Source organism: Lissotriton helveticus, chromosome 8 (genome assembly GCF_964261635.1).
Source record: "Lissotriton helveticus chromosome 8, aLisHel1.1, whole genome shotgun sequence".
Taxonomy (NCBI): domain Eukaryota; kingdom Metazoa; phylum Chordata; class Amphibia; order Caudata; family Salamandridae; genus Lissotriton; species Lissotriton helveticus.
Window position 1 is genome coordinate 31,184,585 of NC_136069.1, and position 25,262 is coordinate 31,209,846.

Genomic DNA, 25,262 nt, shown 5'->3' on the forward strand with positions numbered 1-25,262 from the left:
GTTCTGCCCTTGGGGAGATAGGTGGATGGAGGAGGGGCAAGGATGCGTGTCCAATTGTGTGGACGGGGGCATCTTAGCTGAGGCGAGGGGGAGGCGAGACCTCCGGGGCAGGTAAGGGGGAGAGTAGGACGGGGGGGAGGAGTGTTTAAGAATCGCTGTAGAGGTAGAATTGGTGAGGAGGTAGCGGGTGAGTGCTAGGGGAAAAGTGGATCGGGGTGGGTTGCGCGGGGTGGGTCGGTGTTCACAAGGGGGTAGGGGAGGGCTTTCTAGCGAAGTGTGGGGTTAGCGCCCGGGTCCTGGGGAGATTGGCAGTCTGCTCTGGTGAGAATGGTGGTCAGCGAGTTGAGGGGTGAGCTCAGGCATCGAAAGTCGTGCGAGGTGTTGAGTGAGGAGGGGTACAGGAGTTCCTAGTATAAAGAGACAGGTGATGGTTGACGGAGAGTGGTCTGCTGCGGGTACTGGTGGAGGCGCGCTGTCAAATAGGGTCCTTTGGCTGTGAGAGGTTGAAACGCCGGAGTAAGTGTATTAATCCGATCGGTTTCCTGCCCAAAAGGTGACCGGAATGATCTAGCTCACCAGCGTTAAAGTCTTGGGCTTAGCGAAGTGGGTGGTCTAGGCGTATGAAATAAGCTGAGTCGGTCCAAGAGCCCTGCTCAAGTAATAAGGTCGAGATGGGTTGGGATAAGTCAGGTTTTTCTTGTTATCATGATGTCCCGGGTGGCGGCCATCTTAGGGCCAGGCAGTTCTTATTAACACTCGGTTAGGTACTGGCGTGGAGGGCGGGGGGCGCCCCAGTGGGATGTCGCTTTGGTCCACTAGCTGTGGCAACAAGCTCGCGGAGCGGGGGCCTTTATTTTTCATTTAGGGCTCACCTGTGGCTGTAGTAGGGCTTCTAGTTGTGGACGGTCGGCCATCTTGGGACCAGGCAGCCATGACGGTGAGGATCTTCGGGACCGGGGCGAGGTCTGCCTTCTGGATCGAGCTCTGCCGCCTCTCGCCGAAATTGAGCAGTGGTGCTTGTGTGGCGGGATGAGGAGGCGTCCCTTCGTTGTAGTTGCCTACGGGCACTTACGTTTGGGGCTCGGGACCGTTCCTGAGTGTCCCGGTGGAGCTGTCTCTGTGTGGCTCTTCAAAGTTTTAATGACCCCCAGGTAAGCGAGGGGTGAGGGGCACACACTGCTTGTGGGGTAGGGGTGCGGGTCTGCGTTTCAAGCAGGGACCGGGAGATCGTGAAGGACTCTAGCTTCCTTCTGTGCGGTCCGGGTCCCGCTGCCCCTCCCGACGGTGCTTCTGGGTCGAGGCGGCAGCCGGGGGCAGCCGGCGTCGATCTGCGGGGATGGGGAGGGAGTTGCAATGGGGTCGCTCCGGGGTTGGGATTTACGCCGACAGTGATCCCTTGACCCGGAGCTCACCCCTCTTACTCCCACCGCGCGGCCATCTTCCGTCGTCCTCAGATAAAAGCTCAAGTATATATTTTGAAAGAGCTGCTGAGGCCAGCCGCTGGCAGGAAGACAGGTGGACCTATTTATTACCTGTCTCTAATAGTTCTAATAGTTCAAGCGGCTTATCAGACTGTCGGCTCCATGGCAGACACTCCTTATCAAAAAGTTAAGAGGATAATCCTAGAACAAATGGGGAAAGATGAGCAGAGTTACTGACTAGATTTTCAGAGGGAGAGAGGGAATGCTCGAGACACACCTAGGTCACTTTTTTAAGCAAATGGACGCCTCTGATAAATGGTTGAAACCACATGAAAGTACCAAAGAGGACATCATAAATAAGATATATCTAGAGAAATTCATTGAAGACCTCCCAGTTTCAACCCAGAAGTGCTTAAGACCACATGCCAGATTGACTCTCGAGAACACCACCGAGTACAAAACGTTAGGAATACTTTTGAACAAGTAAGACATCTGAAACCCCCCTGCCGCAGCATCCTCCCAGGTACCTTGAGAATCAGTTACATATAAAAATGACTCTCCACTCCTCTAAACCCCTCCACCAGGCTTAGGAGGGAATACAAGACCACAGTGTTTCAAGTGTGGAGAACTGGGATGCAAAGCCAGATTCTGTAAAAAGAAAAGGCAAGACAAATAACTCATGGAAATATATTGTATTAATAGACCAATCTATTATACCCAGGAAGTGGCACACAGCTATTACGGTTTGTTGCCCCATAGCAGATAATTCCTCAAATGAAGATTGTTATCAAATGTGTGCATGGGGATCAGCAAGAAGACAACACAGCTACAGTCCCTATGAGGGAGCCCACAGGGGAAAACCAGTCACAAAAAGTAGGAGTACTTCCCAATTTGCCTGAAGATCTCATTATAGGGACCGATAACCCTCAGTTTCTCCACCTTCTTAAGACTTTCCTAAATCGAGAGCAGGATTGGCTAGAACAGTCTTCTTTTTCCCATGTGGTATTAGATTGCCCATAGTGGCTAAGCGATTTTAAAAGAACCTGGATAGAGGAAAACATTTTGTGTTTTTTGAAGGCCCCAAAGACAGTTGTTTTCACTACAGAAATATGGTAGCTGGGCAAAAATTATAAGGCTGCCAAAGTCAATGACAGTTCCCTTCAGAACGGTTGATGAAAAGGCCCAAGAGAATGAAAAACGCAGGAATCAGGTATACCCCTTCTTTTTTTTTTAATAAAAAAAGGGTCGATTGTACAGAGTGGGTAAAACAAGAGATAAGCCTCAGTTATTAGTCCCAGATTGCTTTCAAGAGCAAGTCCTTTTCCTTGGTCATTTCAGTTGGCAGGGTGTTTTAGTCTAGAAATAACCTCCCAAGCCATCCTAGAACAGTTTTACCGGCCTGTGATTTGTAATCATATCAACTCCTATTGTCACAACTGCTCAATTTGTCAAAAAAAGAATACCTATCAACCTACAGCAATGCCTTTAGAAAGCATGCCCATAACAGGAACCCCTTTTGAGCAAGTTGATTAGATCTGGTAGGACCTCTCATTACATCAAGTAAAGGGATTGTAGTCCCGCGACCGGGACACCCAAGATGGCCAACACCGAGCACCAGAAGGGCGAGCCAGTTACCGTTTAAGCAGCGTGGAATTCTGAGCACGTGAGCACTGCTACACTAAAAGCCGGAAGAGAGCGGAACGCCAGAGAAGACGCGCTGGAAAAGGAAGGGGTGTTGCTGGAAGAAGACGCACTGGAAAAGGGAGAGGTGTTGCTGGATGAAGACGCACTGGAAAAGGGAGAGGTGTTGCTGGAAGAAGACGCACTGGAAAAGGGAGAGGTGTTGCTGGAAGAAGACGCACTGGAAAAGGGAGCGGTGTTGCTGGAAAAAGACGCGCTGGGAAAGGGAGAGGTGTTGCTGGAAGAAGACGCGCTGGGAAAGGGAGAGGTGTTGCTGGAAGAAGACGAGCTGGGAAAGGGAGAGGTGTTGCTGGAAGAAGACACGCTTAAAAGGGAGCGATGTTGCTGGAAGAAGACGCGCTGGGAAAGGGAGAGGTGTTGCTGGAAGAAGACGCACTGGGAAAGGGAGAGGTGTTGCTCGAAGAAGAAGCACTGGGAAAGGGAGAGGTGCTGCTGGAAGAAGACGCGCTGGGAAAGGGAGAGGTGTTGCTGGAAGAAGACGCGCCTAAAAGGGAGAGGTGTTTCTGGAAGAAGACGCGCTGGGAAAGGGAGACGTGTTGCTGGAAGCAGGTGCACTGGGAAAGGGAGAGGTGTTGCTGGAAGAAGACGCGCTGGGAAGGGGAGAGGTGTTGCTGGAAGAAGACGCGCTGAAAAAGGTAGAGGTGTTGCTGGGAGAAGACGTGCTGGAAAAGGGAGAGGTGTTGCTGGAGGGAGACGGGGACAGGAACACCAGGAGAGGAGCCCAGGAGTGCAGAGCCCAGGAGTGCGGAGCCCAGGAGAGAGGAGCCCAGGAGAGAGGAGCCCAGGAGAGAGGAGCCCAGGAGAGAGGAGCCCAGGAGAGAGGAGGCCAGGAGTGCAGATCCCAGGAGTGTGGAGCCCAGGAGAGAGGAGCCCAGGAGAGAGGAGGCCAGGAGTGCAGAGCCCAGGAGTGTGGAGCCCAGGAGTGCAGAGCCCAGGAGAGAGGAGCCCAGGAGAGAGGAGTCCAGGAGTGTGGAGCCCAGGAGAGAGGAGCCCAGGAGAGAGGAGCCCAGGAGAGAGGAGCCCAGGAGAGAGGAGCCCAGGAGAGAGGAGCCCAGGGGAGAGTGGAGCCCAGGAGAGAGGAACCCAGGAGAGAGGAGTCCAGGAGAGAGGAGCCCAGGAGAGAGGAGCCCAGGAGAAAGGAACCCAGGAGAGAGGAGTCCAGGAGAGAGGAGCCCAGGAGATAGGAGCCCGGGAGAGAGGAGCCCGGGAGAGAGGAGCCCAGGAGAGAGGAAGCAGGGGCTGACTGCAGGGGTCAGCCCAGTGGCAACACTTAAAAGTTCAACCGTGAAGAGAGAGAGGAGGACATCTGGACTCCTTCTGCCACGACTCAGGAGGGCCGTGGCCAGAGGCAAGTACCACTCTTTTGTTATTTCGCGATTGGGAAGTGGTGGGAACTGTAAAGCACTGCCAGAGCACTGCATGCCCTGAAGCACCTTTAGAAAACACAATCACATGGGTGTATAGGTGGAGGTCCATATTGGAATCCCTTAGCCCCTCTCCTAATATTATTTTTCTTTTCTTTATATTTTTTTTTGGGCTGTCATTGACACAACCCCAAGCATACCGCCAAGCTCCCGCATCAGCCTACTGAGAAGAGGGGAGAAGGAGCCTAGCCCGATTGTGCCCAAAGAAAGAAGTGTCCAGAGGAAGACTGCTTCCCTTATATGCGGACTGTTCGGCGTACTCTTTTCTTTTTTTCCCCCTCAATTAAAAAGATAAAACCCCTAATATAGAAAGCATAAAACAGGACGGGGTCCTCCTTTTCCCTCATTACCTTATTTTGTTTAACCACTGAGTGTTTACAGGGATTAAACATATTTTCATTGTGGTTGACTATGCCACCCACTATATAGAAGCAGTTCCATTAAAGGACGCCACTATCAAAATCATTGCCACACATCTAAATCAAAATATCTTCATGAGTGGGGTTTCCCAAAGAGCTCTTAGCTGATCAGAGTACCCAGTTTCCAGACTGATGCAAAAGAAATTGCCACATTGGGGATAAAGCACTAGACCTCAGTATACCACCCCCAAAACTGATGGGCTGGTAGAACAATATAATGGTACTCTAAAACTAACCAGAGAAGGACTCAACTGGGACCAATTATTGTAATTGGCTCTATACGTTATTTGCAACCAAGTCCAGAATAGTTTAGGTTACTCTTTCTCCGAATTACTGCTTAGGAGGAAACTCTGAACTCTTGGAAATTACTCTGGATGCCTGAAAAGAAACCTCCCAGAATGACAAAACACTTTTGGAATATACCCAGAGCTCACAGTTTTATGGTATTTTTTTTTTTTTACATTTGTGTCTGTATTTATCCATATATATTTTTTGCAAATTTTATCTATATTTATGCATTATTATTTAGGGTTTTGTGAAAAAATTAAGCTAAACAAGAATATTTCTACATTTACTTAACCAATAAATATGCACTCATGCCTGAACGCCTGACTGGTTTCAGTGATATAAACACACTCAGATGATAAAATATGCACTTATAAGACAACAGGCAAATGTTAGTATCAAGGTTATGCATATGTACTGCTAGGGTCTTTACTAAAATTCCTTTATTTTTTTTAACCCCTTTACCTTTCAATCCGCACAGCTATTGGCCTGGCAGTCATGATTGACAGCACCTAGACTCACTCAAAAAACAACCCAATTTCCATTTTTATCCACATTTAAAAATAGACAGGAAAATAAATGGTTTTCTGTCTGTATTAATCTGCAAAAACGGGAAACAGACACCCTTAAATATACTGTACAATTAAAATCCAGATTAAGAAAACTGCATAAATTGCCTCAAACCCAACTAGATAAATCCCTACAGATAGAGCAGTACTTTTACAAACAAGGGACAAACTGGAGAGAATTAAAAGTAGGCAATTGGGTTTCAGTATTGCTGCCTTCTAGAGAGAATAAACTTGGAGCTGAATGGCAAGACCCTTACAAAATAGTCGAAAGGACAGGGAAAATCAACTGCAAATGTTCTGAACAGATACCCACATTTTTCACATTAATATTCTTAAAAAAGGTTTGGACCCTCACCTCCTGGGGATAATTTAGCAAGTTCTGCACCGGCCACGGCAGTACCATGGACCACCTCTCAATTGGTAATGCTCATAGGGCCATATGTATCATAGTTCCGTTTTGCGAATTCTAAATAGCAATTTTTAAGGAATCGCTATTTAGAATTCGCAAAACGATATGTATGTACAAAATCGTATTTTTATAGCGATTCCTTACCATTCCTAATTTGCGATTAGCTAATTGCTAATCGCAAATTACCCATTCATTTCTATGGGCCAGGAGGCTCATAGGAATGAAGGGGGAATTTGCGATTAGCAATCTGCTAATCGCAAATTAGGAATTTTTTCAAGGGTGCAGGGGTGTCTCAAGAACACCCTGCTGCACCCCTGAAAATGACATGTGGGGGCATATGGCGCACATACATGCCCTAAGGGCATGTATGAGCGTCATATGGCACCTTTGTTTTTTTTGTAAAAAGCTTTTTTAAAAGAATTCGCAATTTACCACCAACTAGAAGTTGGTGGTAATTTGCGAATCCTGATTGGCATTTTTTGAATATTTTTTCTTTGATACATTGCATTTAGGGAATCGCAAAATTTGCTATTCCTTAAGTGCAATCGCAAAATAAGGAATAGCAAGTTTTGCGATTCCTTATTTTGCATCAAACATGTTACATACATACCATTTAGCTAATTAGCATTCGCAAAGGCCGAAATTCGCAGAATTTCTGCCTTTGCGAATGCTAATTAGCTTGATACATATGGCCCTTAGTGCCTTGCGTCCATCCTCTGAGAATTTCTCAGATGTACCTGGCAGAACTGCTCATGCTATAATCACAGAGCCTGGGGTGGTGATAAATCAGAGACCATATAGAATACCAGAAGCTAGAAGAGTTGATTCGTAAAGAAGTCGCTAGCGCCTGGAAACCCTCACAGGTGATAAGCAGCGCTTTACAAACCAGATTTAACTGATTGACCCAAATGTCTGTCATAGATCCATCCTTTAGCGATTGGTCTTCACCCATAGTCCCAATTGCTAACTCAGACAGTAGCATCCTCTTTTATATAGGTTTTAGGGCACTCAAAAGATTATCAAAGTTTGCTAACTTCCCCCTTCAAAGAATAGATTAAATGAGTGAGCAATTCAGAAACTCTCAGTATATATGCAATATAAACCTTACATAAGTGTATTGACGGATCTCTTAGAGAATAGAGACTAATGAGAAAACTGCCTTTTTTGCCCCTCAAGGTCTCTATAAATTCACAGTATTGCGCTTTGGATTACACCAGCCACCTTCCAGAGACTTAGAATCAAATCCTAGAGCCACACTGACAACATGCTGGTCCATATTTAGATTATATCATTATCTTTAGTCCCCAATGCAGACCATTTAAAACATCTGACCGCCATTTTAAAAACACTTCAGCAGGATGGACTCCATAACTCCAAGAAATCTAAGTTAGCATTTGACAAAGGGTTACCTACTGGGGAACAGGGCAGGCTATCACTGGGGTTCCATTCCTTAAAAACAAGCGAGAGATGTGAGCCTTTTAGGCCTTTTGGGTTATTATAGACGGTTTATTCAGAATTTCTCGCTCCTGTCTGCAACCCTCACTGATTTTTTTTTTTTAAAAGCACAGAGATCCTCAGCTTAGATTCACCCTACTGAGTCTGCCATACAGGCTTTTTCCAATTTGAAGCATGTCATACCCTCCAAACCAATCACTGGAAGTCTCAATAATAATAATAATAATATGATTTATAAAGCACCTAGTTACTTTTACCAAAGTATCCCAGCGCTAAGGTCTCGCTCTCGAAAGTTAGAACCATACAACATGCTAAGAAAACATCTCTGATCAGACTGACCAAACAACCAGGTCTTTAGATTATTGCGGAACGAAAGTTCAGTTTTTTCCTGTTTGAGTGAAAGGGGAGGGAGAGTTCTACCTCTGGGCTGCTAGAAAACTAAAGGAAGATCATCCAGTGGGTGTTCTTTTTAGAGTTTAGCAAAAGGATGCAAACATCGAGGGCCCTTATTGTTAACAACCTCGTAGCAATAGCACATTGCTTTAACCCCTTGGGTGCTCATGACGAGCTCAGCTCGTTGTGAGCTACGGCGTTCCGGTGCTCATGACGAGCTCAGCTCGTCATGACCGCGCCCGTCCCGTGGAACGCTCGCACGCTGGGCTGATTCCCCTGCTGTGCAGAACGTTCCATGGGAACGGGTGTGACAATGACGAGCTCAGCTCGTCATGAGCACCGGAGCGCCGTAGCTCATGACGAGCTGACCTCGTCATGAGCACCGGGGCGCTGTACGCGCCCCCCCCCCGGCCCCCAGCACAGCGGGGGAATGTGCCCCGCAGCCAAGGGGTTAAAGGAAAGCCTTTTCAGCAAACGGCTTCCGCGTTCTGTATACGCAAAAGTCTTATCAGCCGAGACTGTGAGACACGCATGTTCAGGCCATTACAATAGTTCAGCCTGGTCATATCCAGGAGATGGACTACTGTCTTTTTGGCGGCTTCCAGGAGAAGTCCAAGTATCTTTTTAAGAGTTCTTAGGATCCCAAAACACTTGCCAGCCAAGGCTGTAATCTGGCCATCAGAAGAGAGCCTAGCATTGAACCAGATGCCAAGGTGCTTGACTTTAGGCTTTGGGGCAGGTAAGGATCCAAGCGCATCAAATCGAAGGCTGCGTACCTAGGATATGGACCTCTGTTTCCCCTGCATTGAGCACGAGACAATTGAGGTCCATCCAATCAGCCTAATCCGTCAGACAGGTCCTTAACAGAACCGCCATGTTAGCTTCGCGCTGTGACAGGATGATCATCAGCTGTGTATCCACCGCTTATGATATGCAACACTCTATGATATCAGACAGGGGTGCATGTAAAGACTGAATAAAGTAGGGCTCAAGGAGGAGCCATAAGGCAGCCCCAGTTGCAAAGCAAACACCTGAGACTAACAAGGGTTTCGTGCCAGATGAAAGGTGCAGTTCTGCAAAAAAGAAGCGAATCACTGTAAGGCCATATAGCCGATGCTGCAGCGCCCGTTTCGATTTCTTTCCTGATGCATTTTGTAAAAAAACAAAACTAAATTACGTTTTTCATCTGTAGGGATAGTGGGAAAACAGACTATTGCTCACAGAATCCTGCTTGAAGGGCCAGTTTTAAGATAACCATTTTGTTTTCCTTTTATAAGCGATTCTTGGTGGCCTAATAAAGGGTCTTATTCTCGTGATAAAGGTGGGGGCAAGGAGACAAGAGTGCAAAGGAAAAACAAACAAAGCAGAAAAAAGGATAAAATAGACTGGAGAAATAAAGGCAAAGTGATACAAGTGTGCAAAAAAGTAGAAGAAAAGCAGGAAAACACCACTGGGAATAACAGCGATACATAGGAATCGTTCTGATGGTTTTTTTTGGGATAAAATAACACTTACTTTTTTGTTTAATCCAAGGGCATTGGAGGTGGAGTGCACAGCTGGTCTCTAGAGCTCTAGAGGGAAGAAGGAGTCTGTAGGACTGAAGCCTAAGGAACACAGAAGAAACAATTAAGAGAGATGTTTAAGGACTTTGTAGAGATTAGGAATCTAGACATTTAATAAGTCAGACACCCTTGAATTTGGCCTCTGTTACTGAATCAGACAAAACACACAAGCCATAGTCTCCCCAAACCCCTCCCCTTCAAGGTCCATGTACAGTCTGTGTGTTTTCAAATGTGTGTGTGTCTTTGTTTGTGTGTGAAAGGTCCATGTACAGTCTGTTTTTTAAAATGTGTGTGTGTGGTAGGGTGGGGGGAGTGTGCAGGTGTGTGTGAGAGAGATTGTGCCTTTTCATCTGGCATCTCTGTGCATTTGCATCTGGTCTGGTTTGTGCATTAGGATCAAGTCATTTCCTCATTCACCTCATCGTTGGCCATGTATTACAACACTGTTCATACTGCCTTCACATGACACTACAGATGCTGTTTATGCGATTGTGATGCACCATTTGTTCGAACGCCCTAGCCTCATTTCACGCGGTCAAGTCCACGCCTTCGCCACACAAGGGGCAGGAGCCATTCTATTATATTAGCACTATTGTTAACTAATCCATATTAATTACTTTATTTTTGACACAGCTTGAACACGAGAGGGAATCTTTGTATGATTCTCCATGCCTGTGTACGTGTCTCTGCGTGGTTGCATCTGTGCCTAGAGTCCAGGTTTAGCACTAATGACTGACACAACGGGGTTCCAGGTTTTAGAGTCTAAAATAGCATTGTGCTTTTTCTCTTACTCAGCAACTGCGAACCCAGCAACAATATGAGGAATTCAAAAAAGAGAGGAGTGCAAAGCTTGGAACACATGAATCCCAGACCGTTTGGGGTGATAAGTGGCATGGTTGAACTAATGTTAGTGACAATCACCGCCAGTCAAACAATACATCAACTTTCACAACAGCTGCCCATAAATGGGGGTCTGAGGCTATCGGACGCTCAAATGAAAACCAAAAGCTAAAGCCTCTAGCAGGGTGGTGGCAGCTCTCTGTGTGGTTTGATAGAGCTCGTGCAGATTGCAAGGGGATCCTCCTCTGCACGTTACTAATGCCCAGTGTGAAACGCTTCTAACAGAAATCTTTTTAACTTTGAAAGCGCACTCTTTATTTGATGCAATTGACTCACTAATTGTATGTTTTTAAAGTTCGCTTTTAACCTACCATTATTGTTGTAATACTATCACCCTCAGCCCCGTTCCATCGCGGCTCTGTGCCGTTTGTGTGGAGGGCAGGGTCAGCTCCATTGTGCCTCAGCGCTGGCTCACCAATCTGAATAGAGGTAGTGTTCCAGCTGGGGGCGGGGCTCAGGACATAAGTAGGAGCGCGATTGGGCAGCTCAACTGACTAGCAGGGTGGTGGCAGCTCTCTTTGTGGTTTGATAGAGCTCGTGCAGATTGCGAGGGGATCCTCCTCTGCACGTTACTAATGCCCAGTGTGAAACGCTTCTAACAGAAATCTTTTTAACTTTGAAAGCGCACTCTTTATTTGATGCAATTGACTCACTAATTGTATGTTTTTAAAGTTCGCTTTTAACCTACCATTATTGTTGTAATACTATCACCCTCAGCCCCGTTCCATCGCGGCTCTGTGCCGTTTGTGTGGAGGGCAGGGTCAGCTCCATTGTGCCTCAGCGCTGGCTCACCAATCTGAATAGAGGTAGTGTTCCAGCTGGGGGCGGGGCTCAGGACATAATATGGCTACCCGGAAGCGCAGCGGGAGCGCCGTCTCCGCGCCGAAGCCGCGCCAAAGGGGTGCCAGTCTGCGCCAGTCCGCGCTGGGATTGCGCTGCGCGCCAGTCCCTCTGTCCACCACATTCCCCAACAAACATCTAAGGTAATTAACTACTCTAGGTTACAGCTTCTGAATATAGGAAACAGAATTCATGATAGGAAGTGTACCCACTTTGATTTTGGGTCACTGTATAATCTCTCTCACAACGACTGCTCCAATTGCGCTTTTACAATCACATCACCCCTCTCCCAATACTCCTCTGTCGTACCCCCTGGAGACGATAGTGCTAAAGACATAAGATGCGTACTTATAAACACACGCTCTCTCATAAAACATAGGAATGACGTAGCGGAATTAATAACTAGCCAAAACATTGACGTCATGTTTATTACTGAGACCTGGGCAGACCTCGCATCTGGCCCGGATTTCAACATCGCTACTCCAGATGGCTATCAAGTCATAAGACTAGACAGATCATCAGGGAAAAGAGGGGGGGGGCTAGCTATTATACACCGAGCTAAGCTAGCCATAAAAACTGAACCGCTTGATTACAATTGCGCGGAAGCCCTTGCCTTTACGATCTTTCCCTCTCCTACACAAACTTTTAAAGGAACTCTCCTCTATCGACCACCTACCTCACGTACGCTCTTTTTAAAATCACTTAATCTTTTATTAGAACCAGTAGCTGCCAATCAGGACTACACCATACTGGGAGATTTTAACTTCCATTTGGAGAATGATAATGATAAGGACTCGCACACGCTGATCTCTGACTTTCTGGCCGTTGGCCTAGAACAGCAGGTTAATACAGCCACCCATCAAGCAGGGCACACTTTAGATGGCTTATTCACTAATAATGCCCACATCACTATCTCTACAGTGCTCCCACTTACCTGGACAGATCACCTAGCTGTTAAATTTACAATTTCAGTCAAGCATCATAAGAACCCCTTCGCTAGCACACGTCCTTCGATCCTATGTCGCGACTGGAAAAATACTGATGTCACGGCCCTACATAACATCCTGGAATCCACGATACCCGAGGATATACCCGACTCTCACGAAGCTTCCCAGAATTATCAACGCTGGTTACTTAAGGCATTAGATCACTTAGCTCCTAATAAAAAATTGCAGCCAAATCGTACCAAACCTTCTGCGGCTTGGTTTTCGGAGTCATTAAGGCTCGAAAGACAACGCTGCAGAAATTTGGAGCGGCGCTGGCGCAGGAATTATGATAAGCTCGATAGAGAGACTTATAAGAACGCCTTGCTTAGCTATAGAAAGTTGATCAAAGCTGAAAAATGCGCCTTTTATAGCACACAAATAGAACGTGCTCTCAATTCAAATAAACAACTGTATCAGGTGGTAAAAGACCTAGCCAATCCTCCTGTCCCCCCCTCCATCGAACCTTCCCAAACATTCTGTAACAAGGTAGCTTTTCAGGCCAAGGTTAGGGATATCTTCGACAAGTTCACTAAAACAACGACCATCGATACAGTCACTCCCGAGACTTCTTCTCGGTCACCAAAACCAAACTTTGAGGTTTTCACGCCACCTTTATCCATGGTGGAGCTTATAAATACTGTTAAATCAGGATCATCTCTGGACCCTTGCCCTCCACGCATCATTAAATCAGTATCCGATCTAATAGCCCCAGTACTTAGTAACATCTGTCATGCCATATTTCAGACAGGTGTGTATCCCGCAATCTGGAAAAAGGCAACCGTAAAACCTCTTCTAAAAAAACCCGCACTAAACCCTTCAGAGCCCAAAAACTACCGTCCAATTGCCTCTCTTCCTTATCCCTCAAAAATAATCGAAAAGGTAATGAACCAACAGCTGTCGACCTTTATTGACCAGAACGATCTGCTCGACAACACGCAGTTCGGGTTCAGGAATGGCCATGGGACGGAGACTGCTCTGATAAAAGCGGCAGAGGAGGGCAGGATAATCATGGACAGGGGCGGTGCAGCTATCTTAATACTCCTGGATTTATCCGCGACCTTCGACACGGTCGATCACTCCATCTTGATCGACCGTGTCGCCGCCTTTGGCATTCAGGGCAGGGCCAGAGCAACGCTGGCATCCTTTTTGGCCAATAGAGTACAGTCCGTGAAGATGGGGAGTTTCTGCTCTCCTGACTTCACCCTCCCTTGTGGTGTTCCCCAGGGCTCCTCACTAAGTCCGACGCTTTTTAACATCTACGTGTCGGACTTGGCGAGGGTAATTAAGTCATTCGGTATGGGGTTAACTTCGTATGCCGATGACACACAGCTGGTCCTGGAGATACACAAAAATGGAGAAGCAGTGGCAGCGAATTTTCAGGAAGGCATGAAGGCTATCAGTACATGGATGAACCGGAATTGCTTAAAGCTAAATTCCGACAAGACGGAGGTAATGGTTTTTGGCAAACTGACCCCGCCTTGGTCTCCGGTCTGGTGGCCTTCGGAACTGGGAACGCCTCCACTGCCAGCAGCCAAGGTGAAAAACTTGGGCGTGCTTTTTGATAATAAGCTCACGTTCCTCAGCCACGCCAACGCTGTGGTTTCGGCTTCTTTTTTTACTCTAAGAATGGTGAAGAAATTGCTCCCTTTTCTTCCTCCAACTGCAGGTAAAACTCTAATGTCCTCCTTGGTACTATCCAAGGTGGACTATTGCAATGGCCTACTGCTTAATGCACAGGAGCAAGTGGTGAGTAAGCTACAGCTTGTTCAAAATGCTGCTGCAAGGATCCTTACGGGGATACCGAAGTACGCCTCTATCTCTCCCACAATTCGTGAGCTCCACTGGCTACCCATAAGAAGTCGGATAAAGTTCAAGGCCATGTGCATTATCCACAAGGCCTTGAACAACAACGGTCCCGATTTCTTCAAAAGCGCTTTTAAAATGTATAAACCCAGTCGAACACTACGGTCATCCTCGGCCCAACAGCTCCAAATTCCATGCACAAAAAAGGTAACATGGGGAGATAGACGTTTTGTAGTGGCTGCGTCAAAACTATGGAATCAGATCCCTTCCCAGATTAAGGAACATTCTTCGCTGTTTTCCTTTCGAAAACATCTTAAGACATGGCTCTTTAACCAGTAAGATGTCACCGTAACCCTCGTAATCTGCAAACTCTAGCGCCGAGACACCGTAAGGTATTTGTGCGCTCAAGAAATTTTAAAAATAAATAAATAAATAAGAGTATCGATACAACCATCAGAGCACCTAAAGTTTGGGGATGGTATTGGAGGAGAGGGTCTGTATTTCATAATAACTTGCGCAACATCCCAGAACCATCACCATAATGCTTTGTAAAATAGAGATGCTGTGGTTGTAAAGGTAGGGCGGCTCATAGGCATGCTAAGAACACAAACTTGGAGGTACGTCACACCCTTCTACTGATAGTCCTGTTTTGTCATCTGCCTTCTCCTACCCCTAAGTTACTTACCCACCTATCACAGAAACCAAAAATCTCTGCCCCAAATGCTATAATTTCTTATCTTGACCAAGAAAGAATTTCCATCCTTGACACTGCTAATACAGGGAAAATCTGACATTGTAGTTGTTTCACAAACAGATCAATGGTTATATAGTGGAGTGGAAATCTGTGAAGTGGAATTTGTTAGACTGTCATTAAGTGGCATGGAGTGGAATAATGTGGTGTGGAATTGAGAGATGAGAACTGTGTTGTGTGGAAAGGAATTATGTGTTATGGATTTGTTTAGTTGAATTGCGTGGCAAATAATTGTGAGGCGTTGAGTTGAATTATGTGGAATGTAATTATGTGTCATGCAGTGGTGTTGAATTACGTATAGTGGCATTGTGTGGCATTATGTAGCGTGCATAGGGACGGGGTGGTGGATGGGAGTAGAAGAAAGAGGGATGGATTCAAATGCAAGTTTCACAGGGCAAATATAAACAACATTAGCAATGCCACTGCCCCTCCTACAACTTTGCAGCGCCCCATCATAGGACGCCCCTCCTACAGCGCCCCATCCCTTCTGAGCCAGCATCGCAGACTCAAGCCCCTCAAGCTCGCCTCCCTTAGTCTAAGTGGTACTTCTGGGTGTGAGGAGGTACAGGCACTCAGAGAATTGTCCTATGCATCACGCATGTACACTCTGTAACCTAAACGCACCCTTGCATCGCGCATGTCCACTCTGTAACCTAAACGCACCCTTGCATCGAGCATGTCCCCTCTGTAACCTAAACGCACCCTTGCATCGCGCATGTCCACTCTGTAACCTAAAAGCAGCCTTGCATCGTGCATGTCCCCTTTGTAACCTAAACGCAACCTTGCATCGCGCACGTCCCCTCTGTAACCTAAACGCACCCTTGCATCGCGCACGTCCCCTCTGTAACCTAAATGCACCCTTGCATCGCGCATGTCTCCTCTGTAACCTAAACGCACCCTTGCATTGCGCACGTCCCCTCTGTAACCTAAACGCACCCTTGCATCGCGCATGTCCCGTCTGTAACCTAAACGCACCCTTGCATCGCGCATGTCCACTCTGTAACCTAAACGCACCCTTGCATCGCACACGTCCCCTCTGTAACCTAAACGCACCCTTGCATCGCGCATGTCTCCTCTGTAACCTAAACACACCCTTGCATCGCGCATGTCCCCTCTGTAACCTAAAGGCACCCTTGCATCGCGCATGTCCCCTTTGTAACCTAAACCCACCCTTGAATCGCGCATGTCCCCTCTGTAACCTAAACGCACCCTTGCATCGCGCATGTCCCCTCTGTAACCTTAACACCCTTGCATCGCGCATGTCCACTCTGTAACCAAAACACACCCTTGCATCGCGCATGTCCCCTCTGTAACCTAAAGGCACCCTTGCATCGCGCATGGCCCCTCTGTAACCTAAAGGCACCCTTGCATCGCGCATGTCCCCTCTGTAACTTAAAGGCACCCTTGCATCGCGCATGGCCCCTCTGTAACCTAAACACACCCTTGCATCGCGCATGTCCCCTCTGTAACCTAAAGGCACCCTTGCACCGTGCATGTCCCCTCTGTAACCTAAACGCACCCTTGCATCGCGCATGTCCCCTCTGTAACCTAAACGCACCCTTGCATCGCGCATGTCCCCTCTGTAACCTAAAGGCACCCTTGCATCGCGCATATCCCCTCTGTAACCTAAACGCCCACTTGCATCGCGCATGTCCACTCTGTAACCTAAACGCCACCTTGCGATCTCCAGGGAGATCGGTAGTGGAAACTATTGTTTAATCACAGACTGCGGACTACCAAATACTTCGTGGGCGTGGCAGTCAGTCGCGCATAATGTCTTGCCAGATTTAATTTGTCAGACTAGCTACTAAAATACGGGTAAGATTTGGAAAAGTCAGTCACAAGTCAGTCTGGTGCCCCTGAAAGGATGGCAGAGCTGGGGCAAGTTCACAATGGGGGTATGGTTAAAGGTATTGCCAGTCAAATGGTCTGGTGCTTCTGGAGGTGTGCAGGGACCTGGAAACATAACTTAAGAAAAAATCAAGTAAAGAGACGTTTAGAATGATTCAAAGAAACAGTTGGGATGGGGGGGAGTCAGTGGCCTTATGGCTAGCTGGTGAACCAGGTTTGAGTCTTGGTGCTAGCTCAACATACTGCGATTTTGGGCAAATCACTTAATCTTCCAGTGCCTACACAAAATGAATGTATGCTTGTGTAAAGCGCTCCGATGTATTCGGTTGGAGTTCATTCTTTATAGAAGTTGCAACAAAAGTCAGGGGACGGAACAAAGGTATCTGGCCTCTCGAGTCATTTATTGTAATGGGGGGGGACACGGCAATGGGAAGGAGGGGGAATAATTAAACACAGACAATGGGAGGGAGCAGACGACAGAGCCAGCTACAAATGATGCACTCAGTAGAGTGGCTCAACAAAAATAAAAATAAATACCTGCCAAAAGTACAAGCAGTGTAAGGACACATGTACTTGGGCCGTGCTCTATGGGAGGGTCCCATCCAAGAAGAGGGCGGTGGCCATCGCAGAGACGGCCAGCAGGAAGCAATCGATTGAGAGTGGCTAAGAAGCCATCCCATGGTAAGTAATGGGCAGCTCTCCAAGCCCACTAACAGTAAACAACATGTCTTCAGGAGACAGTGCATGCGCGGTCTAGCCTAGACCTAATTAGAAAAAAATAGTGGTTAACATTGCAATATATATGGTAATAATTTTAACTAGATTCAATTCCAGATAATGGAGTCAGAAGGAAAACCATATCCTAGAGAAAACATTGAAACACTACTATTCGAGAGAGAACACTGTTGGATTAACGGACTGAACATCCGGCCAATATGAAAATAATGTTGGCCAAACACCCCTCAAATAAGAGTGATAAATTTGATGTTTTTTTAAATGCTAGACGACAAGGTTGATGTTTCTTGATAATATGTAACCAATTGGTCATGATTGGTTCCAGGCCCCCGATTAAAGTTCTCTTGAGAATAAGCACTAAATAGGATAACCAAGCAGTTGAGATGGTTTGTGTTTTGAAAAACTATATGATAATGGTGATATTTATTGTTACTCTATAGCCAGTTGATTGCAAATTGTGCTTGGCTCCATATTTAGGAACCCAGTTTCTCTCAAGAATAAGCAGTGCTAGAATGAAGCGGGATCCGTCCGACAGCTATTATTGAATCGAACCGTGGATCCGCCTAGCCCCAGTGAAACATGCTGAATTTGTCCCGTTGTAATTTGTCAACACAGGGACACTATTTAGCAGGACTCGCAAAATCTCTGCTTTCTATTTAGAGTGGCAACAAGTAGGCAGCAAGGGGGCTTTCTTATTTCAGATTCCAGCTGGGCCCAAAACAAAGGCTTACTGTAAAGGGCCATCAGCCCTCCTTTTGGTTGAGTCTAATACTGGCTGAGAGCTACCTTGAGCCTAATTCCTAGACACCAATTCAACAGAGGAGAAACAAAAGACTCACAGTTTATCACTTCTGAATTACTTTAAGCTTTTGACTTTGTTCAATCCCTGAATATGAGAGATGTGCTTGCACTGTAAGAATGCCAGATGTATTGGTCTGTATGAATAGCAATTTAAATAGGACTTACTAATTTTTTTAATTAATTCTTTTATAGCCCTCCTTATCCTAATGTAGCATGTCACAGAGATTTAATCACACGCACAGACTATACAAAGACCATAAATCATACACGGGTGTAACTCAATGTCAAGGATGGCACCTAAGACACTGCTAATTTCAATGGGTAGGAGTTACACATCGGCTTTATTGGTAGGGATTTATAGGTGGAGAAGATATGGCCTAGCCGCTAGGGTGGTCGACCTTGAATCTGGGGAACCTCATTCAAGTCTCAGCAACAACTCTCACCATCCTGTGACTCTCAGCAGATCACTTAATTTCCCTGTACCTAACAAAAATGAATGTGTACGTCTGTAATGCAACTGGTGCTCATGTAAAGCGATCGGATACCTTTGGGTCGAGTTTGTGCTATATAAAACTCCAGGAATTTCTTTTTAAAAAGTGCATGACTGGGAGAAACAGTGTCAGGATTTAAAAAGTAACACAGTGATTGGGGTTGTCTGCACTAATATAACATTATTTCGACCTCCCCAAAAAGTTTTTTTAGCAACCATATACCAACAACAGATTGAGGGGAAAAAAACAAAGTTCTAAACCCATGCCGTGTAGTCTGCATGCAGTTTCTTGAGGCGAGTTCATAGCTCACTGTTCTGTATTAGAAGGTTTGTAATTTATGATCTGCGAGTAATAAACGGCTCTCTGTGTCAAAAGCAGTAACCCACTTAACTATATACATAAAATAACAAGCATTAGCGCAGGAAATACATCTCACCTGTGCAAGAGCTATTGGCTTGTTGTACACCTTGTTGGATGCTGTTCAGCATGGCTTAAGGTTAGTGGCATGAGTGGAGTGTCGTAAAGTAGAGTGTTGTGGAGTAGAGTGTCGCGGAGTGGTTTAGACAAGAGCTTCGTAGCATAGTGTGGAGTGAAGTGTCATGGAATGGCGTAAAGTGGAGTTGCATATAGTGTTGTGGAGGGAAGAGAGTGTAGGAGAGTAGGATCTGCTTACGATGGTTACCCCACTTTCTGCTGGTGTTTCACTGTTTCTCGACTTTAGTCTGGCTGGGGCCTTGCTAACCAGGACCCCAGCCTAGCTGCTTCCTCTATAAAATGATTGCATGTACATTAGGTACACTCCAGTTTGGTTACTGGGGTACCCTTGTGGGTCCCTAGTATATGGTACCTTAGGTACCAAGGGCATGGGTACCCCAGGGGCCTAGCAGGGGCTGCAGCATGTATTATGCCATCCCTGGGAAGCCTTCCAAAATGACACCACTTCTCTGCTACTACAACCTGGGTAAGATGGTGCATGCTCCCCTTACTAAGATATAGGCTACCTATATCTACTTTTATTAACAGGCACATATAAACCTATAAGTCACTCCTACGGCAGGCCTTAACAATCCTGAAGGCAGAGTGCTTGGTTTTGTGTGAGAGGGTGGCCATGAATGAGCAGGACACCTCTGCAGCTTTCGGAATCTATCATCTGAGGCTGTTCTGTGATGCAGCCAGACCATATACTCTTAAGTGCATTATAACCTCGTGGTAAATGCTAACTTTGGAATGACTGCATCGAAACATGTCGTGATTGGTGTCAACCACTTTGGAATCCTACCCGCCCCGCCAGTACTGGCGGCGGGGGTAGAATTCCAATCTTCTAGAGGGAGAGACATGTACCCGCTGGTCTGACCTGTAATATTTTAAAAGAACCTCAGCATCACAAAATGGATGCTGCTGCCACAGACAGGAGTCTGACCTCCTGCTGCTGGACGAAACTCCGGCAGGGGAGGCCTGGACAATAGGTTTCCTGTCACAGGGAGGTGTAACCACCTCCCAGACAGGCTTTAGTGTACTGGGGCTGGGTGGGTGCATTCATGAATGCTTTTCAGACAGTGCTGGGGGAACACTTTGTGTCCCCGTGCATATCCCAGTTCAAACCGGTTGCAGGGGCACTCAGCCCCTACTCTGGCGCGAAACTGGACAAAGGGAATGGGTGTAACCACCCCTCTTCCCAGACCCTCCCAAAGGTGGGTCCCCAACGTATGTCCAACCCCCTATCTTAGTATAAGTATAGGAACCCAGTCCTTAGGACTTTAGATTACACCTGGACGAAACTCTGCAACATATATCCTGGAACCTCGACATTCTATTTCAACTAGAAGACGGAAGAATCTCCCTTGGGGTCAAGGAGTGACTCCCCTGTTCAAACAGGCACCAACGAAGCATTTGCCGGACTGCATCTTCGAAGCTCCCGCCGGACTCTGAAATCCCTGAAGCCCAGGAAGAGGATTTCCAGACTTCTCTACGGCCGACCCACGTCCCCAGCAAAGCTGAGGCCCGAAGCCTGAACGAGTGACGTGGAACTTGTACACCTGACACCGTGCACATTTGCTAAGTGCATTGACTTCCCGAGCTATTCTGAAGTTGTGCTTTGGGTTACTTGTAGCCCACGGCCCGAGCATCATCTGCACCGAAGATTGTGGGCCTACACTCCAAGAGTGTTCCGTGGTCTGCTTCTTGCATTTCCAATCGAGGCTCCTTTGCGATCCCTAGTCTGTTGACTGGTGGGTCCCCTCGAAGGTAACTGCTTTTCCTTGGGCTTCCCTGGTTGCTCCAGACGTGCCCAGACTCCCTACCAAGAGGTGAGTCTCCCAGACCTTGCTGGTCTGCACCGAAGCCGATCTCTGCTTTCTGCGTGGGTTGCTGTTGCCAAGGCTTATTGGGTCCAATCTGAGCACCGACACCGCAGCACTAGACATCCTTTGTGGGACGGCTCGAATCCAGCTCCTGGTTGTCGTCGACGTCTCCGGGACCTCGTGGCTGAAGAGTCAAGCTTCACCTTCTTCACCTGAAATCACCTGACATCGGTGGGCATCCGCTTATCGCCTTCCTGGTCATTGGCTAGTGTCCCCTCTGCTTTCAGGTTCTTCAAATCTCCGATCCACCCTTGGATCCATCCAGACACTTTCCACTTGGATGCCAGCAGCACTTTGCAGCAGCTATCCATTGAAATTGACGACGAAACCCGACACGAAAAGACACCTATGCAACTGACTTCCCTGGGTGAGGTAACTCGAGTGCTCCAGTGCTCCTGTGGGTGTTGACTCTAGAACCTACTAGTTCTGAAGGGGTTTGCTCCAAATCTTCTTCTAAGTGTCCTTAATCTGTAATTTTCCAAATGCGACTTTCCCTTAGCAGTTAATGGTGATTCGCGGCTGTGTTTAGACACTGCACGCGTCCCCCGTGGGTCCCCTGTGTCACTAACTTGGGTGGTTCCTGGTGGCCCACGCGGTTCTACAGGCCCTAGTCCTGTGCTCTATGCAAGTCATGGTACTTATATCACTTTCTTAATATATGGTTTGGTATGCCCCTGGGGCTCAACGTATATTGTGCTAATTTACTGTGTGCTAAATCATTTTACCGTATGTACTTTTGCCTCTAGCCTCATAAAGAGACTAGAAGGATGGGTTTAGAATAAATACTTATATTTTATATATATACCTGGTGTGGTTCTCCTTTCATTTGGTCATTCACGAGATTATAGACTGATAAAACAAGAGGTTTACATTCCTTCAAGACTTAGCCTGAAGGCTGCTCTCCACAGCTACCACTAGGATAGCTTTCTATAAGGTTGTCTTTAACCTACCATCAATAAGGGGTCGTTTGGACTGGTGCAAGGTGCCCTCTAGAATAGTGGACAGCATATGCCAGGCCAACTTCTCACAGAGAGTGTCGTAGAGTAGAGGGCGTAGATTGGAGCAGAGTTTCGTGGGGCGGTATAGTGTGTTCTGGAGTGGTGTAGAGTGGAGTGGCATATTGGGTGTTGTGTGGAGTATAGTTGTGTAGAGTAGAGTGGCGTACAGCAGAGTAGATTGGCGTACAGTGTTGTGGCATAGAGTGGAGTAGAGTGTTTTGGAGTGGAGTGGCAGAGTATCAAAGTGGTGTAGAGGAGTGTGTCGTAGAATAGAGTGGAGTAAAGTGGCGTGGAGTAGAGACAGTTGGGTAGAGCATCGTAGAGTGTTGTAGTATAGCAGAGTGGAGTGTTGTACAGTGGACTGTCAGAGTTGAGTACACTGTCGGAGTGGAGTAGAGTGTAATGGAGAAGAGCATCAGAGTGGAGAGTGTAAAGTGGAGCAGAGTGGCCAAGAGTGAAGTGGAGTACAGTACAGTGGTGCAGAGTAGATTTGCATAGAGTGCTGTGGCGTAAAGCACATTGGTGGAGTAGAGTGCTTTGGCGTAGAGTAGAGTGGTGCAGAGCAGATTTGCATAGAGTGCTATGGCGTAAAGCACATTGGTGGAGTAGAGTGCTTTGGCGGAGAGTAGAGTGGTGCAGAGTAGAGTTGTATAGAGTGGCGCAGAATAGCGCGCAGTGGCAGAGAGTAGAATGTTTCTGAATAGAGCAAAGTGGTGTAAAGTGGAGTGGTGTAGAGTGGCATAGAGAGCACTGGTGTAGAGTGGCATAGAGAGCACTGGTGTAGAGTGGGGTTGTGCAGAGTAGAGCTTCCTAGACGGGTTTGGTGTAGAGTTCAAAGCTACATAGTAGAGCAGAGCGCATCAGCATGGAGTAGAGTTGTGCAGAGTAGAGAGGCGTAGGCTGAAGTGTTGAGAGTGCAGTGGTGCACAGTAGAGTGGTGTATAGTACAGTGGTGTAGAGTAGAATAGAGTGGCAGAGTTCAGTGATGTAGAGTGCAGTGGCATAGAGTATATTAGTTTTGAGTAAAGTGGTGTAGGGTGTATTGGCATAGAGTAGATTGTTTCAGAGTAGAGTGCCATAGAGTGCTGTGGCATGGAGCAGAGTGCTGTAAAGTGCAGTGCTTCCAAGTAGAATAGAGTGGCTTGGCGTAGAGTGGCATAGAGTGTAGTGGTGTATAGCGAATTGGCATAGAGGGCAGTAGAGTGGCACACATTTCAGTGGTGGAGAATGCAGTGGTGCAAAGTAGTGCATGGAACGATGCAGTGGTGCAGAGTAGAGTGGCGTACATTTCAGTGGTGGAGAATGCAGTGTTGCTGAGTAGAGTGGTGTGGAACGATGCAGTGGTGTAGAGTGGAGTGATGCAGAGTACAGTGTGGTGGCGGAGAGTGCAGTGGAATGGAGTGGCGTAGAATAGAGTGCAGCGGCGTGGATGCAGTGGCACAGAGTAGAGTTGCATAAAGCTCAGTGTCAGAGTGCAGTGCTGCAGAAGAATAGACTGTCGTAGATTGCAGTGATGTATAGTAGATTGCCGTAGAGTGCCGTGGTGTAGAGTAGAACAGACTGGTGTAGAGTGCAGTGATTTAGATTACAATGGTGTAGCGTGCAGTGGCACAGACTGTTGTAGAGTATAGTGGGGTAGAGTGCAGTGGTGCATAGTAAAGTAGAGTGGGGTAGAGTACATAGGCGTAGAGTGATGCAGAGTAGAGAGGCGTAGAGTGAAGGGTAAGTGATGTAGATTGCAGTGACAGTGCGGAGTGGCGTAGAGTGGAGTGGCATAGTGTGGAGTGCTGCAAAGTAGAGTGCAGGGGTGCAGAGTAGAGTGGAATGGGGTAAAATGGAGAATGCTTGGTGTGGTAACTCACTGTCTTTACAAACAACACATCTTCAATTGAAATACCATATCATTTGCACAAACACACAGTTTTACTGCTAAACGTATACAGCGCACAAACGATAATGTGTGGAGATATCATCACCTTGTATATTGATGGTATTAAAATGTTTGTTTCCACCACACTTCAGAATTACAAGAATGACCCCCTGTAGCCAGCATGATTGTGACCGAAATCCTCTCACTTTGAAGAGAAAGAAAAGTAAACACCAAGCTCCCCGGAAGACAAATGCTGACATTTGCTGTTGAATGAACAGCAAATGCACAGAAAAGGAGCACTCGGACAGATACTGTAAATAAGGTTTGGGCAACCAAAAGGACGAACTCAAGCTGGACAGCCTAAAATAAATAAAGCTAGAAAATAGAAAGCAAGAAAATGTGAGATAGAAAGCAAACGGTAAGCAACAGCTGGATTGCATCCCCAGGGAAGCTTTCTGAATGTCCCATTGTTGTCGTTAGCAAACCAGACAGCTGTGCTGAAACCAGACAGCTGTGCTGTCTGGTATGCTTTGACTTAAAAACCTGTCATCTGCATTTTACAGAATGTGCTATGCAGGAGACACGTTCTCCCTCAAGGCTACATTATGGTTCAAACTGCAAATAGAGAAAGCACAGATCTCTCCAGCAAGTGCTTTAATTACCAGAGTTATCTTTTCTAGACGCATATAGCACCATTTCGATGCCCGTGAATGTTGTGTCACAACACAAAGTGGCCAGTTTCTTTGTCAAAAACTGAAGTGAGACTGATGCAAAACAAATGTTCCTTGCTGCCCAAGTGAAAAGATGCCCAACTGTATCACCCCAAACCCCTTTAAGATTTAAGACTGAATTTCATCAGCATGTTGAGGTCACCCCTGCAGCACCTCTCTTGTGGAAATCAAGGACAGAAAAACAGGCAAGCCGCTAGGGGAGATGCGCAGTGGGCGTCCTATTATTGTTTGGCTGCCCCATGATCCTCGGGGGTGCGGTGAGGCACCAGGAGCTTATTAAGAGCAAGAATGTATGGGGGAAAGATACAGGCCTGAAATAGGAAGGGCGGAGTCCAACACCCTAATGCAGAAGCTACAACAGTATTTGTGTCCGATGCAAAACAGTTTGTGAGCACCCACGTTGCAGATGATGAAAGGCTGTACCCTCCCCAAGGACAGCATCCTTTCATGACCCACGCTGCAGATGATGAAAGGCTGTCCCCTCCCCAAGGAGAGCATCCTTTCATG

General features: G+C 46.9%; 2 protein-coding genes across 2 annotated transcripts in view; both read right to left on the reverse strand.

Annotated features, from left to right (window-relative positions):
- The window catches only part of LOC144773679 (uncharacterized), a 470,291-nt gene that overhangs the window by 444,350 nt on the left and 679 nt on the right, over nt 1-25,262 (reverse strand). The window contains exon 2 of the mRNA XM_078658831.1: nt 9,592-9,680. The gene's annotated coding sequence lies outside the window, so the exon portion shown is untranslated. The remainder of the gene's footprint in view (nt 1-9,591; nt 9,681-25,262) is intronic.
- LOC144773680 (uncharacterized) overlaps nt 1-25,262 on the reverse strand; it is a 150,632-nt gene that overhangs the window by 50,171 nt on the left and 75,199 nt on the right. The gene's annotated exons all lie outside the window — the stretch shown is intronic.